General features: G+C 40.5%; 1 pseudogene; it reads left to right on the plus strand.

Moving 5' to 3' along the window:
- Positions 1 to 650: 650 nt before the first annotated feature.
- On the plus strand, positions 651 to 14,526 carry LOC113008589 (poly [ADP-ribose] polymerase 12-like; annotated as a pseudogene).

Here is a 14,526-nt window from a genome sequence, read left to right on the forward strand (position 1 = left end):
CCGTGATTTTATTTGTGAGAGTGACATACGAGCGCGCGACGTCTGTGGCAGCAGCAGACGTGTGTAGGTCAACGGATACTATGGAGCTCGGGAGAGAGTGTGACCATGCAGCGTTGGAAGTACTCACATTACTTTGATTCTGTAAAAACATTGTCATCCGCTGTACACTCTGCATGATTAAAACTAATACTAAGTTTTAAAAGATACTTTTTCATTTGATTCAATTTTATGTGATGGATTATGCAGAAAAAATAGACTTGGGCTGATACCTGAATACGTTATAAAGCAATAGTACTTTATAATGTATTCAGGTTGCATATGTTTTTTAAAAGTAACTAAGTAATAAAGTAACTAATTACTTTTGAAAATTAGTAATCAGTAAAGTAAAGTGATTTCTTTTTTTGGAGAAGTAATTAGTAACTTAATTAATTAAGTAATTAATTAAAAATACAGTTAATCCAGTTCCTTCGCAATGGCCCATCCATACGAGCTGTCATAAGAGTTTGCTCTATAGCCCAGCACAGTCTGTGCAGTAGTATACAGGAGATGGGCTGTTGCGCAACGACACATCCACAGAGCCATAGACGCATTGTGACGCCATGTGTTTTCATTACTGGACATGTTTCAGCTGTGAAGCAAAAGTAAGCCCTTCTTTTCATTTTCAGTCGAGGTCTATGGAGGTCATACAGCGCGGTGACGCCCCCAAGTGGACATCAGCAGCATTACAGCATCAGTCCAAGATAAAAAATAGTTCAGTTTCGCTTTCCAATCGTCAGAAATGATACCGAAGATTTCCTCCTCCCATGAAACCAGCGGCCGCTGTCGTCAAGCTGCGGTTTGGTCTCACAGGTGGAAGTTAACGCAGGCAGAGCTCGGACACGATGGAGACGGAAATACTGAAAATGATCTGCGCCGGCCAAGGAGCAGTCAACACGGAGGATTTAGTGTATAATCTATTTTCCGGAGATCCCACGAAGGTGTCGGAGATCATTTCTAACCGAGAGAAATTTGCTCGGTGTTGTCCAAACGGACAGCCGAAGGTGGTGGCCAGGACCCGCCTGAGACTTTGCAGAGCCAAAGACTGCCCGGGGACGTGCAGGGGTCTGCACCTGTGTAAAAACATCCTCTTCAGCGGATTCTGTCAGTTCACTCAGCTCAGGTAAACATGCTGGACTTAAAGTAAATAAACAGCTTATTGTCTGAGTCTTCGAAGTTAAACGGATGCTGGCTCTACCCAGCTGTACATCAAACCTATTATTGGGCGAATCCTGCTAAAACATTTTTCCCAAAACGCTGAACTTGACTTTCATATAATTCTGTCCATGAGTTATTGCGTCGTCTTTTGACTTGCAAACGGACTTTCTACCAGAAAGATAACCCATGACGTACATGACAGCTTTTTTGTTGTTGTCATTATTGTTTTGGGGTTTTTTCTTTTCTTTTACTGAGTACTTACCGTCATGACTCAGCTGTGTGGATTCTGTTACAACAGGAGGGGCTGCAGCTTCTCCCATGAGCTGACGTCTGAGCATAACCAAAGACTTCTGAGGGAGCATGAGCTGGAGAGCCTGAGCCGAGAGGAGCTGTGCACCCTGCTGCTGCAGAGTGACCACACAGTTCTTCCTGATGTAAGTCTAACAACACACAGCATGAACCGGACGAGTCAGTCTAGTTTGCATTCCTACGACACAATGCCACACCCGCTGTTTCCACTAACATGTTACTTTTGTTTTTAAATGAATTGAAAGTGTTTTTCTTTAAAAATGGTTGGTTTTTTTTTTGAAAAATATAGCTATTGAGAAAAAATGTAAAATAATTACACCATTGACGTCTCTGCCTTTCTAAACGGAGGGACAGCAACTGTGTGTGTAAATGTAAGCGTGTAAAAACTGCAGATAGTCATATTAACAGTATTTTGTCTCTATCCGCCATTGTAGAGATTGATCTAATGTAAACGATGGCTGTATCCCAATTCAGGGTCTGCAGCCTTAAAGGCCGCATTTCAAGGCCGATTACGTCACCGCGATGCGACGAAGGCTGTCCCAATTCAAAGGCTGCTCGAAATGCGGCCCTGAAATGCGTCCTTCATTTCCCTGAATTTTAAGGCTGTGGCGGTGTAGACTTCGTGGCCCAATTATCCCAGAATGCATAGCGCGGCGGTGGGTGTGGATAATTTTGCAAAAAAAAAAACGGTGGGTGAAGGGCGCCTGAAGAGTAAACTTTAAGTAAGTAATGAATATTATGTCACTTATTTATGTGCAAATGTTTAATAACGAAGAACATTAAAACATTACTGTTGGTCACATGTCGGCAAAGTTATGTGACATTAGTGACGTTTGTGCTAACTTGGTTTTAAAGCCTTTACTTTAAAATATACGCCGTTCAATAGCTGAGCTTAATCTTACAGAGAATGATCAAAGCTCATGTAGAAAGAAACAAACAAATGAACAAAAGATTTTCTCCTTCATTTCTGTCAAACACAGCTGTATGACACGTTTCCAGCTGTTAGTATCATGGTTGCTAGGCAACCTGGGCAGCGCAACGGAGGCTAGACCGTCCCATTTCACAAGCCTCGCACTTCCGGCCTTAGCGGTCTTTGAGTACGCGGCCCTTGAGGATCGTTGAGGCTGCGTACTTTAAGGCTGCAGACACTGAATTGGGATACAGCCATTAACGTGGCGCACGGCGTGACGTGACAAAAGGCACATACGTTTGACGTTGCGTGACGAATTTCGTTTTCTTGTAAGACGAAGGGGAGGGGCTAGCAAAAAAAAAGTTTGGGAACCACTGTGTTAAATGAAAGTTCTTTAAATGCCTGCATTTTGTTTAATGCCCAGCAGGGGGAGATTCAAATGGTTGCATCTCTCCTTGAATTTACCTGTTTTTTAGAAGTTTATGACAAAATGACCTAAACTGATTCAAATCAAGCTTATGCTCTCAGTCTTTCCTGTCTTACTTATTTATACAGCTTACATGTACAGTGCCTTTTTAAAGTCAAAACAAAACAAACAACAACAAATCAAACAGGAATGTCAGACAGTTCTATCTATCGTTTATGTAGAATATATGATTATAATCCAGGTTTGATTTACAGTCTGTGATTATAACCTTCACTTTTCATCTTTTCCTCTCTCCATATCTCCAGATATGCCACGACTACAACAACGGTGTTGGACTGTTTGGCAGGTGTCAGGATGGTGATGGTTGCAAGAGGCTCCACATCTGTGAGACCTACATCAGCCGTGAATGCAGCTGCTGGAAGAACCACGATTTTAATGCTCCACAGCCATTCAGAGCTTTGCAAGCTAGAGGCGTACCTGACACACTCTTTCAATCCTTGAAGGCTACTTATGCAAATAAACAAGCTTTGAAGGTGGCTCGAGTCAGTGACCATGGTCAACAAAGTCAGAGAGGCAGAGGTGGCCATCAGCTCAGCAGAGGTTGGAGAGATACTTGGGGCAACAGTGGCTTTAGGGGGAACAGAGGAAGCCACAGCAGCCGCCCGGTGCAGGATCAGGCCTGTTCACTTAGTGACATTGCTGCAAACATTGACGCCTTTGACCTGTACTCCAGCGATGGACTGAATGAAAGCGACGATGAAAACTCTCCCACTAGTGACATCTCTGCCGCCACTAGCGACAACGATGCGAGCAGCGAAAATGATGTAAGCCAAAACCGGACATGGCGTCCAAAAAAAGCTGCTGTGCCTTTTAGAGGGAGAGGCGGCAACAGGGGCAACCATCGGCTTTTTCAAAATACTCGTTCCTTAAGTGACATTCGTGCTGCTGTCAGTGATGTAGCTGCTAGAGGCGGCGGATGGCAGAACAATAGACAGAGCCCTGTCAGAGGTAAACAACGGCTGAAAACACTTCTGTGGGGAGATGAACTAAAACTGCTGTCTGAATGAAGCCTGTGAAATATCTCCTGTTTCTTTCAGATAAAACAGGGATCTGCATGTACTTTATCAAAGGTCACTGCAAACATCAAGGTGAGAAAGTCATGGTTAGTAAGTGTTTTAGGTTTTAATGTAGTTCTTTCTTGACTTTGACCAGCTGTCTTTCTTCTTTCTTCTTAGATCGATGTTTTAAAGCTCATGACAAGATGCCGTACCGATGGCAGGTCCAAGAGGGACACCAGTGGACTGATTTGCCCGATAATGAGACAATTGAGAGAGACTACTGTGACCCCAGTAACTCATACAGGTACTTACATTTATTCTGCAACTCAGACATCTCAATTTTAGATAAAAGGTTTGGGCGTTTCCAGATTTTTTGAAGGTAAAATGCTTCAGAAAGCTTTGGTTTTAGGAAGCGCTGGCTCTCTGTGATGTTAGTATGTAACAAACTGGATTGCAAGTTAATCTGATCGTTGTGTCATCAGCGTTATTGTGTTCAGATTTGTCACACAGCTATGATGGACTTGCTCCACACGTGCAATGATGTGATTTACTGAGTGTCCTTGAAGGTGTAATAATCTAGAGGCTGTTAAGCCTGTCGATCATATCAAACACCTGTGACAGAGAGTCTGTAGGAGAACATGCTTGTGGTTGGCTGAGAGTGTATGTATGGGGGTGGGAGTTATGGAGCGTGTGTGTGTGTGTCTGTGTGTGTGTGTGTGTGTGGGGGGGGGGAAAAAAGTTCAAGAGGAGACAGAGGGATTGTTTTTGTTCTTCAGGGAGCGCTCTCTTTGTTTTGGCGTTGTCTACAGCCCACAGCCGACTGTGTTACTGTTCCTAATGAACAGCTGGTACACGGAATCCTGACCGTCTCTGTCTCCTGTTGGAGGGACGCTACAATACGGCGGTTTCAGGCGCAACGCTTTGGATAAATATTAAAATAAAATATTTGATTCTTTGCTGAATTTGTAAGTTTGCTCACTTAAAGTGAAATGAACACAATTTTATGGTAGTTTTATGTTAGTTACTTATTTTGATGGAAGCAGATAGAATATCAACATATCACAGAAAAGTTCTTTGACCTGCATGTCGCTGAGTGAAATAAGGATTTGATCTCTGACATGCAGACAGAACTCTGTCTCCCCCAGTGTCACGGGAAGCTGTGTGGAGTGTGGTGGTTGCGGTTTGGTGACCAGGTTTTTATGTTTTTATGTTCAGTGTTAAGCACATTGAGTTGACATGAATTTCCAACAAATTACCATTATCATTACTCCTGATCTCAACTGCGTTTAAAGCAGAATAGATAGAAATCTTGCTGCAACCTTAAGGTCCACCTGCTCAAGTGAACATCTTCATGATTGAGAGAAGGCTTGGGAGAAAGTGTTGTGGTCAGTCAGTCGATCTCTTTGGCCACCATGTTTGGCAGAAGAGAAATGCTGAATATGAGCTAAAGAACACTTTTACCACAGTCAAGCGCTGTTTTCTGCTAAGCGTTCAGAATGAGTTCCCCAGAATGAGGTTCTAATGGACAGTAGGTTTGAGAATCAGGATCCAGTTCTTGTAGAGAACCAGTTCCCTGTTGTCCAAATCAGCTGATTTCAGTTTGTTGGAGGAGGAAAATAGTGGCACAGTCTATAGCCTGGATATGGACTGTCCTTTTATTCTTATTGCACAAAAAAACAGACAAGAGTGTGATGGTAAAGTGGAAACTGCATCTAGGACAGAAACAGCTGCACTATGGTGGTAACACAACTTTGGCTCTTTGCACAGAGAGCATGCTAATACTAAGCTAGCCAAGAACCCAAAGTAATGTTAAAGCCGCAGCCCATCAGCCAGAGCCTGAACTTCAACAAGTAACAAACTGATGAGCAGTCAGGCTGCAGACTCTCTTTCTGCCTGTTCATGTTTCTAAAGTAGAATCACCATGGCGATCGCTCTTTGTGCTGGTTTTCATCTTTGCTCTGTGTTGGCAGCTTTTTGTTGACACCTAAATACTATGACTAGGATCATATGTGTGTCCTCGTGTCGTCATGATTTGTGTTGGTGTGCTGGACTGTAGCCTAAGGTTTGTACTATTATACTATTAACTGGTTATTATGACAGTGTGTTTTAGTATTTTAGGTAATGTAAAGAGTAATGTAACAAGTAGTTACAGTATGCACTGCATTATTTTAAAAAAAGGGGGTTTTGTGTAATTTGTGTAATACATTTTTACATTTTTCAGTAATGACCACAAAACACAAGAAGGATGGGAAATCCCTCCAACATGCACAAACATTTGACCACACAGCATGTAATTAACTTCCATGAATGTAATGTCTTTGCTATGCTGCTTAGAGATGGTGGCGACTCAAAGCAGAGCCAGTGAAAGCCATGAAGAATTGATAATTGATATCAATCATTTAATCGGAATCGCTAAATTCTTATCAATTCCCATCCTAAATGGACAGGGCCATGCACCGTACAATCTTGAAGAGAACTTCCCTCCCGCAGCGTGACCACTGAGTGGACAGATTTTCCAGCATGGCAGTGACCCAAAACATACCAAGTCAACAAAGAAGTGGCTAAAGAAGAGCAAAGGTCATGGAGTGGCCCAGACAGTCTCCAGACCTGTCCTATAGAAAATCTGTGGAGGGAGCTGAAGCTTTGAGTTGTTCAGTGGAACCCAAGAACCTGAAGGGTTTAAAGAGTTTCTGTAAAAAGGAGTGGTCTAAGATCCCTCGCTGATGTGTGCAAACCTGATGACCAACTACAAGAAATGTCTTAATGCTAGCAGTGGATTCATTTTGTTTTAATTGTGTGTCTGCAGTAGCACCAGCCCAGCCGTGCACTTTGACACGATGACCTGCGGACTGAAGCAGGTACGTCGGCTCTCGACAGAAAACTCGGTGACTGAGCCGACCTTCATCCACACCACCGAGTGGCTTTGGTACTGGCAGGATGAGTTTGGGAGGTGGAACATGTTTGCATCTGCTGTGAGTAACGACATTATTGTTATCGTATTTTAAATTTTTATGTTGTTAAGAAAAAGACAATATTAGGACATAACTCTAACAGACCGCTGTACAAACATATAAAATGTGTAACTGACTGTTTACTAAAAAGGTTGTTTGCACTCTTTGATAAACAGTGAAGACAGTCGTCTTTGCGTCACCCATTAGTTTGTCGATTGCATTTCAAAGCCTCATTTTCACCGTTGTTGTGTTTTTGTTTTACTTTTTTAAAACTGAACACGACCACATTTGGAGAACAGAGCTACATTAATTTTGTCAAGAAACTTTAAACAAGACTCCAAATGCATGCTAGTTTTGTGGACATGCAAATAAAAAACTCTGACACATTTAACATATCAGCAAGAGTTTGTTGCTAAATCCAAAAGCTCATACTGTCACATTTATTACGTAAGAGCATTTGCTGTTTTTCATTCTCTGCTGAAGGGAGCGAGTAAGTGATGGGTTCTGTTTGTTCGTCTGTTTGCTAGCAGCCCAGTGTCCACAGCTTCAACTTTTTGTGTGATGGTAGAGCGGTATAACACACTTTATTTTGTCAATACGATGCACAACATCACAATGACAACAAAACAGACTGACATCATCTTGTAGTATAAACATCATTACTCACTTAAATTTTAGTATAGCTCTGTTGTTTTATGGAAACTGTATTAACCTCCTAGGACCTGGCGTCCACATATGTGGACATCACATTTTGGGTTAGTTAGATCAAAATACTCAATTTTGCTCTACAAGGGCCTGAGATCCACTTACGAGGACATTATACTGCTTCTGTTCTATCGAAATTTTAAATGAATATCCTCATATGTGGCTCTTATTTTTCTTAGAAACAAAAATTAGGTAAAAACAAAAAAATCTGGTAATTCTTTGTTTTTACATTTATCAGGACCCAATCAGCCCAAATATCAAAGAGAAAATAAAAATGCTGCTGTGGAAGAGTTCAGGTCTTAGAAGGTTAAAGTAAATAATTTTCCACTACCATTTAAGTTTGACGTTGCAGCCATTCAGAGCTTACACTTTCTGATCTTTTTAATTCAATTCAATTTTATTTATATAGTCCAAATCACACAAAAAGTCGCCTCAAGGCGCTTCATAGATACAGAGAAAAACCCAACAATCATATGACCCCCTATGACCAAGCACTTTGGCGACAGTGGGAAGGAAAAACTCCCTTTTAACAGGAAGAAACCTCCGGAAGAACCAGGCTCAGGGAGGGGCGGGGCCATCTGCTGCGACCGGTTGGGGTGAGAGAAGGAAGACAGGATAAAGACATGCTGTGGAAGAGAGACAGAGGTTAATAACAGATATGATTCAATGCAGAGAGGTCTATTAACACATAGTGAGTGAGAAAGGTGACTGGAAAGGAAAAACTCAATGCATCATGGGAATCCCCCGGCAGCCTACGTCTATTGCAGCATAACTAAGGGAGGATTCAGGGTCACCTGGTCCAGCCCTAACTATATGCTTTAGCAAAAAGGAAAGTTTTAAGCCTAATCTTAAAAGTAGAGATAGTGTCTGTCTCCTGAATCCAAACTGGAAGCTGGTTCCACAGAAGAGGGGCCTGAAAACTGAAGGCTCTGCCTCCCATTCTACTTTTAAATACTCTAGGAACAACAAGTAGGCCTGCAGAGCGAGAGCGAAGTGCTCTAATAGGGTGATATGGTACTACAAGGTCATTAAGATGAGATGGGGCCTGATTATTTAAGACCTTGTATGTGAGGAGCAGGATTTTGAATTCAATTCTGGACTTAACAGGAAGCCAATGAAGGGAAGCCAAAACAGGAGAAATCTGCTCTCTCTTTCTAGTCCCTGTCAGGACTCTTGCTGTAGCATTTTGGATTAACTGAAGGCTTTTCAGCGAGTTTTTTGGACATCCTGATAATAATGAATTACAGTACGGTAGTCTGTTTGTTAAACATCGTTTAACAAACCAAAGGTTAAAGTCTTTGCCATGAATAACTCCACGTCTTAGGAGGGGTGTACGGGTGAAGTAGTTCCTGACTGATATGTTTGTGAAACAGTGAACAAACATGGAAAAATAGCTGCAGCAGGTCAGAGTTTTATATCCGGCGTGCCTCAGCATGAAGAGCAGGTGGAGCTGATCTGTGCCACTGTACATCTGTCTCAGTCACATTATCAATGGCACCTACTGCTGCAGTTAATACTACATGTAAACTGCAATAAATGATGCACACAAAGGAGAAAGAAGTGAAGCTGGCACTCTTAAACTAAATTAAGATCATGATATTTCTCAGCAGTTTGAGTTACACTGGCTGTGGCCCAGCGTGCTTTTTTAGTTTTTTTTTATTTTGGCCTTCTTTATATCCTGATTTATTTGTTTCATGGTTAATGTTTTACTTGCTCTATTCTCTTATTTACAGCTCATCTCCTAATCTTTTTCTTTTACCTACCAAATGTATTCCTCTCATATCTCATCTCATATTCTGAATTGTTGAGATTTTTAATACTAAAATAAGCAGTCACTTACCTTTTGATTTATAGGAAAGAGGAAGAATTACATGCTACCAACCAAATGAATGCACCATGCTTTGCTTTTCTTCCATTTTCATATAAAATGTCTGCAACCTAAGATCAAATTTTAAAAATCTTAAGGCTCCAGCTGTGGTCGTTAACACATATACCTAACATGCAAAAGATCCCTAGTTTGATACCAAAACACAAATCTGGTGTCAGGGGTTCAAAAGTTCAAAGCCATGCTGAGCTCGGTGAGGAAGGACGTCCAGCATGACGACTCTGCCAAACCAAATGTTACTGTTTTCATAATTGTGGCTATGCTAACTTGGGAATTTCTACCTTGAGACCTTTATAATATTACAAGCTCTTTAGACAATATTCTTTTGCTTCCCAACGATTTATTGTTCATATGGCAATTCCTGTTTGTTATGCGTTTAAAGACCTGCTCGCCTTTCTTACTTTGCAGATTGGTGGACATGAAGCAGCAGACATCAACAGCACAAAGCTGGAGAAGTTGTTCCTGGGCAATAATAAAGACGTTGTGGAGTTTACTGCTGGTTCACACTCGTATTCACTCAGTTTCGACGGTAAACAAAGAATATGGAAACTGTATCTGATCGCTGATTTCTGTGTTTTAAAAGTGGTGTCATAATCATTGCACAAGTTTAAACTTTTATTTATGTTTTTTTTCTTACCCGTCAGACATGATGCAGACAAACAACCTTAATGGCACGAAGACGCTCGTGTGCAGACGGCCACGGTTTGTCTCTGCTGTAGACGTCCGAACAAAGAAAGTCAGGTACGTCATCCCAAGAGCAGCTTATTCTCTGCGGTGTTCTTACATCTGAGAAGTTCATTCTAATTGGGGAGGAGAATTCATGTTCTTGTTCGGTTTACTCTTCTCATTGAGACAATCAAAGCTCTAGATATGGTTTTATATACTTTCCTTTTCCTGTATCTAGACCTTACCACAGTATTACCTTGGAGATCTACAAAGACTTTACTTGGAACAATCTCAGGCCAAAAATCACTAGTTGATGAGATCTTTGAGCACTCAAGTGGCACTGCATTAAAAATAGGAATGTTGAGCATCTCTCTCTCGCAACTGGTCTCAGTTCACAGACATTTGTGGACTGTTGTTAGAAAAGGGGATGCTACACATGAACGTTTTTGTTATGATGGTGCAGTTTTTCCAGTTTAAACATTCCACATGTTCTCTGTGCTCTAATGTGAAACAAATCATTGCAATCCAAAAATTGCAGCCTCAGACATAAATCTGAATTGTTAAGTTTTTGTTGGTAGTTTTATTGATGAATTTGCAATAATAATAATAATAATAATCTTTTTAAAAATCCAGTAAAAAATCGTACTATTGTTATTACGGCTTTTAATGGGGAAAATGACGATTTTAATTTTAATTAATTTCAGTACTGATATAACTATAAATGTGTTTTGGGGTTTTAAAACGAACAATAATGAAAGCTTTCCTTATCATTTCTGTTTGCAGAAGGCCTGTGGTTCAAAATGTTGGCCCAGTACCGGACAACTGGGACAAGACACAGATCCCTGAAACAGGATATTCGGTACTGTGAAAACCAACAAATGTAAAAAATATAATTTTCCTCTGTTGGTTTAGCTCACAGTCATTTCTAAATGTAAACATCATTGAGTAATTGTAATCTATTATTTCTTATTGTTTGCAGTGTAATTTTTAACAAAATGGGATAATTAGTACCAGATAGCTGAGGTTGTTTTTCACATGTTTGCAGATTTTAGGAGTCAACTTTCTTTAGTACGGCTGCTGAAAACTCGATGCCTCAGTTTATTCTGATATAAGATTTTGTATTTTTAATTTTCAAAAAAAAGACAGTCAATGATTTCAGTATTGCTAGATATCTGCTGTTTCTTTTTTCATTTCATTGTTTTGTTGTTTTACATCAGCACAGCCTGATTATCTGTTTCTTCAGCCAGCAAAGATGCTATGTTAGCTAAATGGAACATAATAAAGTATTCAGCAAAAAAACCAAATATTTCCTTCAGCAAGTGTTGAAAAAAAGTGTTGTTTAGAAGCCAAAGTAAAAAAAAAAGTTAATAATTCTTTCTGTTTCTGTGTTTGATGATGGTGTTTTAAAATTGTGATTACAGCTTGTTTTTGTTCAATGTTATTGTGACTGAACATTTTCTGTTTCTCTGTTTTCTTACAGCAAATCTCCCTCCAGAGCAGCTCAAGAGAATTTAAGGAGGTTGAAGCTCTTTTCTGTAAAACCATGAGAGGCTTTGATATCATCAACATTGAGAGAATTCAGAACCAAAGTCTTTGGGCGGCCTTTCAGTTGTACGTACCGACATCCAGTTAATATCCATGCATCAGCCGCTTGTTAAATTTGGCTGACAGCTTGTGTCTACGATAGATTCTAACCAGGTTATTGTATCTGTGCAAGTAGCCACCCCTGTCTGATAAAGTAACAGCATCATTTACGAAACTCATGTTGTATTAAAGTAGACTTTAAACTATTAATGGAGAAAATCAACCCAATAGGAAAATATTTAAAGAAGTCATAAACGTACTAAGAAGATCTTTTTTCATGCATTTCAATAAACTGACCACTTTTTCAGTTTTTTGCCCCCTGCTGCCCCCTGAATATAGAGATTTAAGCTGCCCACAGTGGTGTTGCTTTTCAGAGCCACAGGCTTGGTCCATCTTTTATTCAATGTCTACTATTAGCATGCACACTTTCTGACCTTTTCTCTACTTTTTCTTTATATCCTTGCCTGGATCTAGACCGTTACCCAGTGTTACCTTGGAGATCTACAAAGACTTCCCAAAATTTCATGGCTTGTTTTCTTCCAGATATAATGTGACCTATGGGGATATTATATGTAGTAAAATATACTGTGGAGGAGAACACAACCATGAGAACAAAGGGAGACTCAGACCACAAAGACACAGACTAAGACATGTGAACTTGACACAGTGACGGGAACATGGAGACGTGACTGACTGGGGAGACGGGACAGGGTCATAAAAGATGATGACTAAAGATTACATAACCTAATGACGAACACAGAAGCAATGTGAAACAATAATATATTGAAAGGAGTGAATACAGAGCTAGAACATAAACTGCGTCTCAACATCCAAAAGAACAAATCATGAGCTCACAGAAAACTCAAAGCATAAAAAAACTTAAAACACAGGCTCAAAGACACAAGACCATGATTCACACTCTTACAGCTTGCTTTAATTTGTTTCCTGTCTCCTTTTTCAAGGCAGAAGAATCAGATGAGGACCAAAAACCGAGGGAGAGATGTGCCTGAACTAAGGCTTTTTCATGGCATCGACTCCAAATCTGTAAACACCATCTGCCACAACAACTTCGACTGCAGAACTCATGGAATGGCTTATGGCAAAGGTGAGTGGAAGAAATGTTCGTGCTGAAATAGTTATTGGTTATTCAGCACATGTTCAGCATAGATTTAAAAAGCAAAGACTCCAGCCACGCTCATCTTTGTGACACCGTGAGTCCTGTGGAGTTATTCTTATGGAAAACATTGATTTTTTCACCGTGTAATCACCTCTGCATGTTTACCAGTTTCCTTCCCCACAAATACATTTTTTCACAATTGTACCTTTTGGTGTCTAAACACAGGCAGTTACTTTGCCCGCGATGCCAAATACTCCCACGACTTCACCGGTGACGCTGACGTCCGAGCCATGTTCATCTCACGGGTGCTGGTGGGAGACTACACCAAAGGGTCCTCCGATTATTGCCAACCTCCTTCAAAAGACGGAGGGGGCATAAACCTCTATGACAGCTGTGTAGACGATGTAATGGACCCCACCATATTTGTGGTGTTTGAGAAGCACCAGATCTACCCCGAGTACCTGATACAGTACAATTAGACAGTGTACTGGTGAAAGAAACCAGCTACCCTATCAGCTTACCAACCCAGCACAGTTTCTTTCATGTGCTGATAGTGAGACAAATGTAACTTTGAGTACTCAGAGTAGAAAAGAGATATGAGAACCACATGTTTACCATTAAGCATTTAGCAATGTTGGTAAAAATGTGTGAATTGTCCTGGGAAATACTTGGTAAAACTAGCTTCCCAGTCAGTTGCTATTTTAGGTTTAATGATGAAAATGCTGAATAAGCAACTTTCTTTTGTTTGTTTCGATGCTCAAACTTTTTCAACTCGACCAAATGCAAAGTGATTTTTAAAAGAAGACAAATTTCCACAAATCACAAACATTTCCAGTCAGTCTGTCTTCATGTTGCACATGAAGACATATGTGCATCTTTTGCATCTTTTATGTGCAAAAGATGCACATAAAACCAGGCTGGCACAATCCCATTTGCTGAGGTGTTTTTTATAGAAATGACACTAACTTTTATACAAAATGTAATAATGACATTTTGTATCGCTAATGATCTTAGCATATATCTGTATGTATCTCCTTAATGGTGGGCCAATCTAAAGAAAAGTTTTTTAATAACATTGCAGTTATTAACATCTATTTTAAGCCATGTCTTTAAGTTTTCATATTTATCACCCTGACAATGCGATGATGTCTCCATTTGTTGTTGTTGTGACATTCAACATACGCGAAGGAATTTAGTTATACTCAACATAAATACAGAATGAAGAATTCGACAAAGCATACAGGCTTAGCAAAAACCGCCCATAGGACAGGTTTATGCGAGTAATATAGATATGCTGCAGCGTGCTAACCATATCAGAAGAAAAGCCTGAGTGCTTTCCTCGTGATTATCTCGGGAAGTTTTATACGTCATCCATGTTTAGTGGTTATCATGCGAAAGCGTCGTACCTAAAACATATCAAATAATAAAAAGGGATAACGTTGGAGGCGTTTAGAGCCTCAGATTCTCGTAAGGATTTGTCCAAGACACGACGGACTGCGTGTTGGTGCCTGATGATAGCTTTGCTGTTTTAGATGACCTTTGCAATGTCAGCAGCAAGCAGGGACCAACGTCTGGGAACACGTATAGAAACAAACAGCAGCAGTGTGCGATACTCACTGTGCTCGGAAAAGCTTGAGAAGAAGGAAAGCGAAAAACATGGACCTTCTAGTCCAGCGGTCCCCAACCTTTTTTGCGCCACGGACCGGTTTAATGTCAGACA

The sequence above is a fragment of the Astatotilapia calliptera genome, chromosome 17 (genome assembly GCF_900246225.1).
Source record: "Astatotilapia calliptera chromosome 17, fAstCal1.2, whole genome shotgun sequence".
Lineage (NCBI taxonomy): Eukaryota > Metazoa > Chordata > Actinopteri > Cichliformes > Cichlidae > Astatotilapia > Astatotilapia calliptera.